Source organism: Oryctolagus cuniculus, chromosome 8 (genome assembly GCF_051225735.1).
Source record: "Oryctolagus cuniculus isolate XC-2025 breed Fujian yellow rabbit chromosome 8, ASM5122573v1, whole genome shotgun sequence".
Classification (NCBI taxonomy): Eukaryota; Metazoa; Chordata; class Mammalia; order Lagomorpha; family Leporidae; genus Oryctolagus; species Oryctolagus cuniculus.
This window is the reverse complement of record NC_142874.1, coordinates 4,720,680-4,733,529: the sequence shown is the minus strand read 5'-3', so window position 1 is coordinate 4,733,529 and position 12,850 is coordinate 4,720,680.

Here is a 12,850-nt window from a genome sequence, read left to right as displayed (position 1 = left end):
TCATTCCACCACATTTCCCCCTTTTCGTTTATTTTTGAGTAATGGGAGTCATGATTCTGGCCATGCCATTGTTGACCCGGTTTCCATGTGGTCTCTGTACGCAGCTGTGCCTGTCTTAGGTTGTCCCCCAGGGGATCTTACCCGTCATTGACTAACCAGTGCTCAAATCGAGAGACCACAGGATTGCTTGCTCAGATAGAGGTAGGAATGAGGAATAATGGTTATCAGGAATAACATGACCGCACACAGGCTGTGGGCCATTTGAGTGGCTGACCAGAGCTAGTGGGGTACAAAACAGTAACAGATGTGGCTATGGGCAGTTTCTCAGGGTAGGATGATAGGGCAGGTGCGTCTGCTAACAAGGCGGAGTCTCAGTCTTGTTCAGCTGGTTCTGGTTGGCTGTCAGTTGCAGGCTTGATGTTTCTGGCTGGTACCCAAATGGGCTGTTCCACATTCTCTGGAAAGACACAAGCATATCCTCGAACTTTGGTTAGCAGAGGGTGTGGTCCTTTCCATTCTCCTGTCAGGGGCTCTTCCCACCTAACCATAGGGGCTGGGGTCTGGGATGGAAAGGATCCCCAGTGTTTATAAGCTGGGCTGATGATCCCTTGGGAATCAAAAGTAAAAAAATTGATAGTGAAAAGGACCTCAGTCAAAGCAAGCTGTGGGTCTGAGGGCATATGATTTTTTTTTTTTTGTCTACATAAGAGATCTTTAATCGTCCTATGAGTTCTTTAAATGATTGCCTGTCCCTGTGGGTTGTATGGGATACCTGTGGCAGACTGTATGTTCCAAGATTTCAGGAAGGAATTAAATTCCTGTGATGTATACGCTGGCCTGTTATCAGTCTTTATGGTCCAGGGGACACCAAGGATCAGCATGGCTGATTTAACCGCCTTTATCACATTACTAGCCTTTTCTCCAGATTGGGCAGTTGCAAATACAGCCTTTCAATAAGTATCTACCACCACATGGACAAACTTAAGTTTACCAAAGGAGTTAATGTGGGTGACGTCCACTTGCCATTGCTTATTAGGAGCAAGGCCTCGCGGGTTCACTCCTGCTTGTTGCAGTGGGCCTAACAGGGCAAGGGGTGCACAATCCTTGCAAGAGTGCACTAGGTGTTTGCATCGACTCATTGTTAGCTCTGGGAGAAGCAATTTTATGCTGCTTGCTGATATATGAAATTTTTGGTGTAAAATACAGGTTTGTTCTAAGTGTCCAATGGAAGCTGTGTTGCAGGAGATAAGACGATCTGTTAGGGTTTGAAAAAGCCCACCGCCCGAGGAACGACTCCAAGAGACTTTTTCTCTCATGCAACCAGCAAAGGGTTAAATTTATTGATCCAACATGTTGGGGCCCTCTGACAAGGACAGAGGAGCAGTGAGGAACTACAGCATAGGGTTTATAAAGGCAAAAACCGCAAAATCGGGAGGAAGGAGAGAATACACGGTTGCTAAGCGGTTGCTAAAATCTTACAATCAGCAATTATGATTTTAAGACATAGACAAATCACATCTTCATTAGCAGCTCAGGTAACCCAGGTGCAACCTTTCTACTTTTAAGCTTGAGCAATCATGCTAGGGGGTTTTTGTGCGTTGCCAAGAGTGATGTAGTGCACTGCTATTGTCCGACTATTTGAGATCATAGTTTCAGACCAGAGTCTCACGGGGGGGGGGGGGTTGCTTTCCCAGAATGCAGTCTCAAGTGCTCCAAAATGGAGTCCGTACTGTCAAGGTGCTACTTTACTCTGTCTTATTTTCACAGCTGCACCAGGAAGGTTTAAACCTGTAAGCTTAAGCTTAACTTTTGACACCCGTACATATACAATTTTAACTCTTCATTCCCCACTCCTTGTTGTGAGGATCTCTAATCTTAGAGATTATTCGTTTTTGTCTCTTTTAATGTGACATATTGTTGTCTTACAATCATGAGTTTAACATTTTTAACTTGTTCCCACATGAAGATGATGAGTCTATTTAACACACAAGGTCCTATGGTTACAATTAGGAGTAGAACAATTAAGGGTCCTGTTAGGGCTGACAGTAGAGTAGTAAGCCATGGGGACCGGCAGAACCATGCCTCAAACCATCCCTGTTGAGTTTTCCTTTTCCGTTGCCATTTTTCCAGTCGTTTTTTGAGTTTGGCCATGGAGTTTCTAACCACCCCGGTTCAGTCAACATAAAAATAACATTTTTTCTTTAGGGCCACGCATAACCCACCCCCATGAAAATGAGATTTAACCCCCGTCTGTTCTGTAATACTGAAATGCAGATACTGGGCTGCATCTGGGAGATTGTGGAAGATTTGTCAGGCAGAAGGGGCGGGCATCTCCACCTGGCAGGTTATCAGGTAGAAGGGGGCAGGGCAGGATGCAAAGGCCAGGCTGCCCGTGAAACATTGTCAGGATGACTGAGATGTAGATGCATATGCTGGACACATTAGGCCTTTATGTCACACACACATAAGCTCATAACTGACTTTCTGCCTAATATTTTTTCCTCAAGAGGTAATACCCAAAATTCTTCTTTGGGATTATGGATGGAGTTCCGTTTTCTGTAACTTCTTCGAAGCTGGCATGTGGGCGTTGAGGGGGATTTGGGTATTTCCTCTTGCTACCTGTCTTATGGTGTGCAACAGTGGCCTTGGAAAGACTGTGTTGCTCGGTCCAGAGGGCTGCTCAGGTCGTCCAGTGGAATGGGCTGGAAGTCTTGCCTGATGACCATTTGGAGTTAACAGCTTTTAGTCTGTTAGAGACAAAACGAACAAGGGCATTAAAAACACACGGTGCAAAGAGAAGCATCAAGATTGCAGAAGTTAGTGGGCCAAGGAGAGGAAATAGCCAGGATTTCCATGACCAGATGTCAGGCCAGAAATCCCAGCCCTGCTTGGCCTGGTCCTGGAGCTGTTTGGCTTTTTCCAGGAAAAGTACAAATCTGGGTTTGTGCCTGTCTAGTCTGATTGACCCAGAGACAATTTTTTTTTTTTTTGATATTTAGTAGCCAGTTTTGCTAGGAAGTTAAGCCAATGTACAAGACTAGAGTCTCAGGCTGGGAAAAGGACAGACTAATGAATTATTTACATTTAACCATTTATATTATGGATTATTGTGCACCCCCCCTCAAGAGATAGCCCCTTTAAGTCCTCAGTGAGGACCTGTCTAAATCGGTGTAGGGCTATCTGAGTTAGCTGTTACTGAAAGCCCTGTTTTTAGGAACTGGCAGGGAGGGCTTTCTAAGCTTAATGTTATTGGATAGACTTTTAAGGCCTGGCTGGGTGTGTGAGGCCCAGACCTATCCATGGGGTGCTGGAAGAGAATTGAAAGAGATGCAAATCTCCTTTAAGGGAGGCACCCTGTTGACTTGCATTACATGGATGCACTAGGAGGAGAGCTGAATAGGAGGCTGATGGAAATAGGCAACTTGCGTTTTACTGACCCTAGGCCATCCCCTCAATAGCAGTGGCTGGAGCTGGAAGCTGGGCAGAGGCTGGGCAGAGCCAAAGGCTTTTTAGCTCGGGGCCACAGGGTCAGCGGTTCTGAACCAGGAGTCCTTCGACACCCAGGGCAGTTCCGTGTCCAGTGGCCGTGCTCTTGGCAGGGCTGACAGAAGGCATTTGCTGTCACGACAGCTGCTTGCCCAATACCCTGTCTCCTTATATCAGCAACAGGTGCCATTTGGGGTGCACTGGCCTTGCTGGGTCTCCTTGATGGCAATCACCATGTAAAGCAGCCATTGATTGGTCTGTTGCCTATCCTCTGCTGCTAGCTTGCTCCTCATTTTCCTGGTCTCTAATAAAGTAGACCAAGGAGGCAGCCTCTATGATGTCAGTCAAGGGGGTGCTCAACCCAATCCTGATTTTTGGAGATTTTTTTTAAATATCAGGGTGAGCTAGAAAAACTATGGTCATGGGCAAATTCTGACACTTAGTATTTTCCTGCGAGTTAAGACCGTGCCCATGAGGAGAACTATGACCCTATAGGTAAGATCAACTGTGGTGACCTGCTTGCATACTTTTGAGGTCGTCAGTGTAACTTTTTACACCGAAAAATTGATCTAGTTGTCATATTATTTTATACTTTAACCTTTTTTGTTGTTGTTGTTGTTGTTTGGGGCCCTATACTGTGGCCAGGCATTATTACAGAAAAGGTCAGTCATCCCTTACATAAGGTCTGGGGATCAAACCGTACATCACAGTGGAGAGTCCTGCAGAACAGTAGTAACTTCCCTTCTGGAAGAGAAAAGAGGAGAAGTGAGGCAGCGAGTTGGGTCTCTAGCCTGACTTTTTGGGCTTTTAGATTTAACTGGCAGTTTAACCAGTGTTTACTGTGTAGCCTGACTTAGAGGAGAAATTGTGGCAGAGGTCTCTGCCATTCTTTGGCTCCCGGGTATTTACCGTGTAGCCTGTGGACACTAGCGCTTTCTTGGGTTTCTGGAACCCAGTTTTTTAGCGTCTTCCGCATAACCATAACTTAACAGAGACAGTAGAGTACACAATGGATTAACATGAATTTTATGTCTCTTGTTGTCGAATAAACCAGATATAAAAAAAAACCTTGTATATAAGAGTTTACATAATTTAGGATTATTTAACAGAGTCAAAAAAAAGAGCTTATAGGACCTAACTCTAGAAATGGCAGAGTAACCGAATAAGCAAACACTGTTAAAATAGACGTTACAGTTTTTGCAGAAACAGATTCCAAGATTTATGATTTAGACCATTTTTAGATATTTACTAACATTAGTACACTTTTTTTTTTTTAAATCCCATTGTTATAACAGAAGATCAGACTTTAACTTTAGGTTAGTGTAATTTTGGCATTAGCACTCAACTCTGTAAACAATATTTTAAAACTGTAAACATTTTAAAACTTTTTATGACTTGTTTACACCTTTTGAAACTTTATACCAGTAGTTACTTTTACATAGCCTTGAATTGTCATGTATGGACAACCTATGAGAATACGTGTTAACAAACTCAAACAGTTTTTTTTATCGAATTTGAGATGTTAAAAGTATATATTTTTTTTCAAGTTTTACTTAGCACTGATGCCTAGATGACTTAAGACACTGAGTTATTAATGAATACCACACCATTATCTGAAATAAAAGTTAAAATTACATTTTTATGTTTTTAAGTAATATGAGGATAACACCTCCTGGACAGCAAACACTAGTGTATGTTTACAACTTTGAAAAGATCTTCCTCATTAAGAGAAACAAGTTTAAAGCATATCAAAGACATGTAAAACTGAGCAAGCAAGCCACTGAGCAAACCGAAGGGTGTTTGCATTACCTCAATTTTCTGAACCAATCTGCATTGGCTTACTTTAGTTAACTGTGGGGAGCAATTCGGACTATACTGTTACTGGAATTAAGATTTATTCTATGCATCTGCTCTCCCACAATATGGCGCTGGGAGAGAAGTAAACAGCTTCTACCCAGCTGCCTCTCACCAACTTGACAAGCTGCAGGAGCTGCTCCTGATTGGAGGAGAGCGGCGTGCTCGGCGTGTGGGCAGCCGAGTTGGGATTGGTGGAGAGGACTATAAAGGAGGAGAGAGACGGCATGCACCAGGAACATCTATGGGGAACATCTAGCTGAAGGAACACCTGTGCAGCCCCCGAGTAGAGCCGGCTGGCGGTGTGCCGCTCCCCTGCGGAAGTGGGGAATGTGGCCAGGGGGAACTGCCCTTCCACGGAGGTGGAAGGGATAGTAGCCAACCCGGGAAGAACCAGCAGCAAACCCGGGGAGGGCCGAGCAGACAAAAGAACAGCGCAGGGTCCTGTGTCGTTCCTCCACGAAGACGGGGAGCGACATAATGGTGCCGTGACTCGGATATGAAGCCTAGGCAGGGTTTAGTGTCGTTCCTCCATGAAGAGGGGGAGCGACATTAACAACATAAAGGCTTGTATACACAGAATTTACTCTTATTTTTATAAGACCACTTTAGCTGGAAAGCAAAAACATAAATATAGTATAGGTCTGACACCATTTATAACATTTTAATATATTTTATATAATTTGAATTGACCCAAGCAGCTGTTACTTTAACAAGTTTAGAGTCTCATTCTTTGAGAGTTCCAGGGATCTGGCTGGAAGCCCAAAGTTGGAAGACTCGGTTTAGAATTTAAGCTGTCAGAGAGTCAAACCATTTAGCCAAAATTAGTACATTTCTGATCAGTTGGGTAATCACTCAGACATTAAAAACAGATAAACAATGTAAACAACTTTGCATTGTAGTTTTCCCAATTAAGACTCTAATGGCAATAGAAAAACACGAAACCTTCGGAACCTTCGAGACAGGTGAATGCTCTCAGATGAATAACCCATTGTTTAGGTTTTTATTAGCTGCAAAGAGAAAAACCCATCAGGTTGGTAAGGGTTAATGGCTTAAGGTTCTGGCTCCCTTAGGTAAGGCCAGCAGTAGTATTGAATTGGAAATTCCTCCAGGAGAGGAGAGAAAAAGCAGCCCTGGGGTGGGGGCTCTGCCTAGAGATATTTGGCTATGCCTGCCTGGGTGCGGCAGGCCACATGAACTAGAATACAGTGCAGAGAAAGGCTGTGGTCCCCCATTTACAGGGAAGACTGCACACACCGTGGCCTGGCAGGACTAACCGTGGGGTTGGGTAAGTGTGCCGTTTTACTAAGAGTGTTGGGAACCTCCTATAATTTAACCAAAGTCAGATCAATTAGGACTACTGCAGACACTCAGTCAATTACAACAGATAGTTAACTTTAGCTTTTTTCCAGATTTAGTCCTCAGGCAATCAAAGCTTAGCAACAGTAATACTTCACAAAAAACTTTAAGACGCACCAGAGCTACCATAAGCTGCAAAGACGGAAAACTTTCTGCCAGGTTGGAAAGGGTTAACAGGTAACAGGTAACAGCTTTTCCCTGGGTGGAGAGACCTGTGGAATTTCCCTCTCCCTTTCTCCTGGCCAGTGGTATAGGAATGGAGATGAGGAGAGCAAAAGAGTGGAGGAGGGAGCCCCTGGGAGAAGGAGGAAGGCAGAAAGCAATAAAGCTCCTCAGTCTGGGGGCTGAGTGGGGTTCGAAATCTCCTATCACTCAAGGTTACCCACTACCTAGTTGTCTGAGTTTACCTGAAGGGCCAATATTAGCCTCGACCGAAGCTAAGCCCTGCTCGCGTAGCAGTAGGCAGCGTGACCAGGCGTCCCTCCGAGAGAGAGACCTGGTCCTCGGGTCGAAGTCCGGCCGCCGGGAAGCCAAAGCGAGCTCAGGGGGTCTCCAGGCTCTCAGCCAACTGCCCTTCCTAATTTCCCTCCCGTTCCTTACAATCCCTCTGGAGTTTCGGCCGTAGCTAAGCCGTGGCCGGGGGGACTCCGCGTTCTCGGAGAGCTGTGGGGTGCCGGACACTCAACGGTCACTTCCACAGATCCGGTCCCGCTTGAGGGAAGGAATACTGACCTTCGATGTCTTCTTAAAATCCCCGTCTGGGTGCCCATGACGGCCAGGCTGGAGAACGGCCTCTTTCACTCGGCTAATGAGTGGTAAATGGAATAAGCCCTCCGGGGGCCAATCCACTCTGAGAGCAGGTCATTTAGAGACACAGAAAGACTGCCACTTTACCTTTTTGACTGACAAAGAAAGGTTATATGCCTAGTGGCTTACCTCTGACCAATGATTCAAAGTTAGAGACAAAGGTGTAGACACAGTCTGGCCCATGTTAGCAAACAACACAATGTACACAAACAGACAAACAGCGTAGAGAAGCAGCATACAACGACCACACAAATGTCTACCAAACGGGAGCCATCATGGCGTCCCAAAAATGCTTAACAAATACAAAAGACTAACGAGCTCGATCAAATACCAAAGTTTCGGCAGTACAAACAAAATGTGAGTCTCTGCAGTCTATTTCCCTACTGCAGGCAACCCACCAAACAGGAAACACTGGGCGTCCCCAGTTCTCCCTTTCTCCCGGGGCGTCCCCCGGGATGTGGTCTGTGGCTCTGGAGCACGTCTGCCCGCCACAGTCGGGTGGAGCTCTCGCTCGAGCCCGACAACCACGCTGCCGATTACAAACAAATAACAAACCTCAGCAAACAACAAATCAAAGTGTACACGTTCAATCAAAACAATAGGCGCCTTACTCACCCCGAGAGATATCCGTTGGAGGCGTCCACAGGCAGCAGTCAGATCTCAGTGGGACCTCCAAATGTTAGGGTTTGAAAAAGCCCACCGCCCGAGGAACGACTCCAAGAGACTTTTTCTCTCATGCAACCAGCAAAGGGTTAAATTTATTGATCCAACATGTTGGGGCCCTCTGACAAGGACAGAGGAGCAGTGAGGAACTACAGCATAGGGTTTATAAAGGCAAAAACCGCAAAATCGGGAGGAAGGAGAGAATACACGGTTGCTAAGCGGTTGCTAAAATCTTACAATCAGCAATTATGATTTTAAGACATAGACAAATCACATCTTCATTAGCAGCTCAGGTAACCCAGGTGCAACCTTTCTACTTTTAAGCTTGAGCAATCATGCTAGGGGGTTTTTGTGCGTTGCCAAGGGTGATGTAGTGCACTGCTATTGTCCGACTATTTGAGATCATAGTTTCAGACCAGAGTCTCACGGGGGGGGGGGGTTGCTTTCCCAGAATGCAGTCTCAAGTGCTCCAAAATGGAGTCCGTACTGTCAAGGTGCTACTTTACTCTGTCTTATTTTTACAGCTGCACCAGGAAGGTTTAAACCTGTAAGCTTAAGCTTAACTTTTGACACCCGTACATATACAATTTTAACTCTTCAGATCAACCTTTCTGTTGCCTTGGAAAATAAAGCCAGGTAACCCAGTATGTGATCTTACCTGTGTGATGCACCATGGGTATTTTCTGTTTTCAGTTAGCTCTTTAAGTGTTGTGAACATCTGCTCAATTGGCTTATTGGTCGGGTTAAAGACTACAAAAGGGATCGTCTTTGCTACCTGTACTGAGTATTTGCTGTCCGAAAATATATGTACCAGTCCATCTTGGTTAAGGAGTAGAACCTTGACTATTGCTCTTATTTCTCCCAACTGTACTGATCCCCCATGGGGTTCTACATGGATCTTATCTTTTTTCTGTTAAAGATTTGATCACTATTCCAAAGAGTGACTTGTTGGCATCCGTAAACGCATATGGTGCCATGGGTATAGGTTGATTAGAAGGGAAAGCATTTTTACATGTTAAAGAATTTTTTTCAGACTGAATTCATTTGCATGAATGTCCTAAAATAACTCCAATTTCATTGGAGTTCAATGTTTAATATATTGGTAAATTTGTCAGCAGGGAGTGAGGTGCCCTCTAATTTTTTATCAGGAAGGAAGACCAAGTTTGGGGGTGAGGGATGATTTCTTAGACAGCCAGGGCACTATTTAGTGATTAGAAGACATGTTTTCTATTTGGCTCACACCTTGGAATAGCCTGACATGAATTTGAAACTGCTTAGATGTTTATTGAATGAGCAGAAGTGTCCAAAGAAATTGGAAGATATGGGAAAACCTAAAATCCTATACGTTTTCAGTAATTTGCAATACACTCAGCTTTGGCTGGAGGCTGTGGTAGCCAGTGCTCTGTTTAAGAATACTGATAGCAGTAGCCACTTATTGTGTTTCCTATGAGCCTAGAATTCTGTACAAATTTGTTTTTCATTCTCTCTGCTACACTGTGAGTTGGGCACAGTGGTTTTATTTTATGTATAAGGAAACTGAGGCCAAATGAGATCAAGCAGCTTGACAACACAAAGTAAGGTGTACCCTTAACCACTGTACTCTAATGACTATTTGGAAGAGAACATAATTAGGAAAATTTATAAACAGCATTTAAGAGGCTAATTGTATAGTATGTCTCATTTCCTATGTATTTGTGTTCTGGAAGCATTTCATAAAGGGTGGAGTTATGTCATGGTTAAATATGTATGCTCTGGAGTTACATGTTGGGATTGGATCCATTCCTATGTGCATAAACTTGGGCATGAACCTTTCACAGAAGAAAAATAATCAGTGTTTTAATTTTATCTAAAAAAGTATAAAATATCAAAACATATATATCTAACAATAACATCTAACAATACTAGGAACATGCTGTCTGTATGTTAATGTTCTTGATCCGACCAGCCTATGAAGTATTAGTATAATAATTGTCTTCATTTTACAGATGAAGGAAACTGACATGTAGTTTTACATTTTGCCTAAGGTAACATAAATTGTAATTGGTAGAGCTAGAATTAGAAGCTCAAAACCTCTCGAGTTTGGCTTGCAGTATCTGATAGAATATGCCACACGTTCTTCCACCTCAGAGCTTTTGGCCATGCCCTTTGCAATAACACACTTACATCGCCCTCTTCCTTTGATAATTCTTGCCCCCTCCCTTTGATAATTCTTACTCATTTTGAAGTAGAGTATCACTGTCTGTTTTCCGGAGCCATTTTTATACCCTGTTGGTATAGGACAGCTTCTCATCATGCAGTGCCCTTGCACCTGACCTCTGCCTTTCAAAGCAGCCATTGCTTGTGCTTACACCATCATGTTCTTATTGATGGCCCACCTGCAGGCATAACAACAGCAATCTTATTCTTCATGTGTGACCAGCATCATGCCTAGTATCTCATACTTACTGTTTACCCAGCACTATCTGATCTACACTTGCATCAAGCAGGAGTTAGTGAACAAGTAAGTTTAGTGCTGGTTGGTAAATGCCATCTGTGGATCCCTTATTTGTGCATTTCTACCAAAATCTTAAATGCCATTTTCTACAATCAAAATAAATTCAAATAGAAGAATAACTTATAGCATTTTTATTTGAGATCTGAGATATAACTAAATTACTATCTTAATTTGGAATATGTCTATACATTCATGAATTATTAGAAAAGTGTATTCTCTTGCATACTTGGAAGAATGAAAAGCTATAATCAGAAATTACTTCCTTTCCCACTATTTTACATACATATTTGTTTCCTCTTTTTTCATATACATGAGAGGTCTTCAAAAAGTTCATGGAAGTGCATATTATTAAAAAGTTATGTATGAATTTAAAAATATTCATAGCAAAATAAACGTATCTTTGAATTCCATTTTCCACAAACTTTTTGGAGTACCTTCATTTTTATGTGAGTCTCATTTACAATTATAAATTGTAGCACTCTTACATATCTTTGGTTAAATTTATCCCAGGTATATACGTTTTTTGAAGCTAGTATGAATGAGTCAGATCTTACCATTTATTTCTCAGCCATGAAATTATTTGTTTATATAAAGATTATTTGTTTTTGTTTGTTGATTTTATATCCTGCACCTTTTCAAAACTCTTCTATGAGTTCCAGTAATCTCTTAGTGGAGTCTTTTGTTCCCATATGTATAGGATCATATCATTTGTAAGCAAATATAATATGACTTTCTCCCATCCTATTTGCATCCCTTTGATTTCTTTTTCTTGTGCAATTGTTCAGGTTAAAATTTCCAGAATTATATTGAGTGGTAATGGTAAGAATGAGCATACTGGTTGGTTCCAGATTTTAGTGGAAGTGCTTCCAGCTTTCCCCTATTGAATGTGATACTGGTTGTGGCTTTGTGATATATTGCTTTGATGGTGTTAATGTGTAAATTCTATGCTCAATTTGCTTAAGTTTTTTAATCATGAAGTGATTTGTGTTTTATCAACTGCTTTGTTCACATCTTTTGAGATAATCATAAGCTTTTTAAGATTTATTTATTTATTTGAAAGTCAGAATTACACAAAGAGAGAAGGAGCAGCAGAGAGAGAGAAAGGTCTTCCATCTGCAGTTTCACACCCCAATTGGCCTCAACAGCTGGAGCTGCACCAATATGAAGCCAGGAACCAGGAGCTGCTTTCTGGATATCCCCAGTGCATGCAGGGGCCCAAGGACTTGAGCCCTCTTTCACTGATTTCCCAGGCCAGAGCACAGAACTGGTTCAGAAGAGGAGTAGCCAGGACTGGTGCCCATATGGCATGCTAACACTGCAGGCAGTAGCTTTACCTGCTATGCCACAATCATGTTTTTGTATTCTTCAGTTTCTTAATATGATATATAGCATTTGTTGATTTGTATATGTTAAACCATCCCTGCACACTCAGGCAGTACATCCCACTTGGTCCAGGTGAATGATATTTCTGGTGTGTTGTTGAATTCAATTAGTTAGTTGGTAGAGCTAGAAACGTGCCATGGGACTCAAAATCCCATTAAGTAGGCATGTACCAATGCCATCTTACCAGTTAAAGTGATCAGCTTAAGTTCATAATTGATCATAAAGATAGGATTGCATGTCAAAGGGATCAAATAAATAAGACAAGTATCCGCTAATAATACTTGATAAAATTAAAAAGGAGAGAACAACCCAACATGGGAAGCGGGACACAGAGCAGACTCATAGAATCAAAAATGCCCGAAACAGCATTCTACCTCAGAATCAGCCTTTAAGGCATTCGGATCTGGCTAAAAAGCCCATGAGAGTTTCTCAGGCATGGAAAGCCAAGACACTGCGGCAAAAAAAAATGACCTAAGTGAAAGATCTCTGTGAGTGAGATCCTATAGGAAAGAACAGGCCATCAAAGAAGGAGGTACCTTTCTCTGAAGGGAGGAGAGAACTTCCACTTTGATTATGGCCTTGTCTAAATAAGGTCAGAGTTTGTGAACTCAAGAGGCTTCCATAGCCTTGGCAGCTCATGACAAGAGCCTTGGGTGATTACTGACATCATAAATAAGAGTGTCAATTGTTAAATCAACAGGGGCTGGTTCCATGGTGCAGTGGGTTAATCCTCCACCTGCTGTACTGGCATCCCAAATGAGCACCGGTTCTAGTCCCGGCTGCTCCTCTTCCAATCCAGCTCTT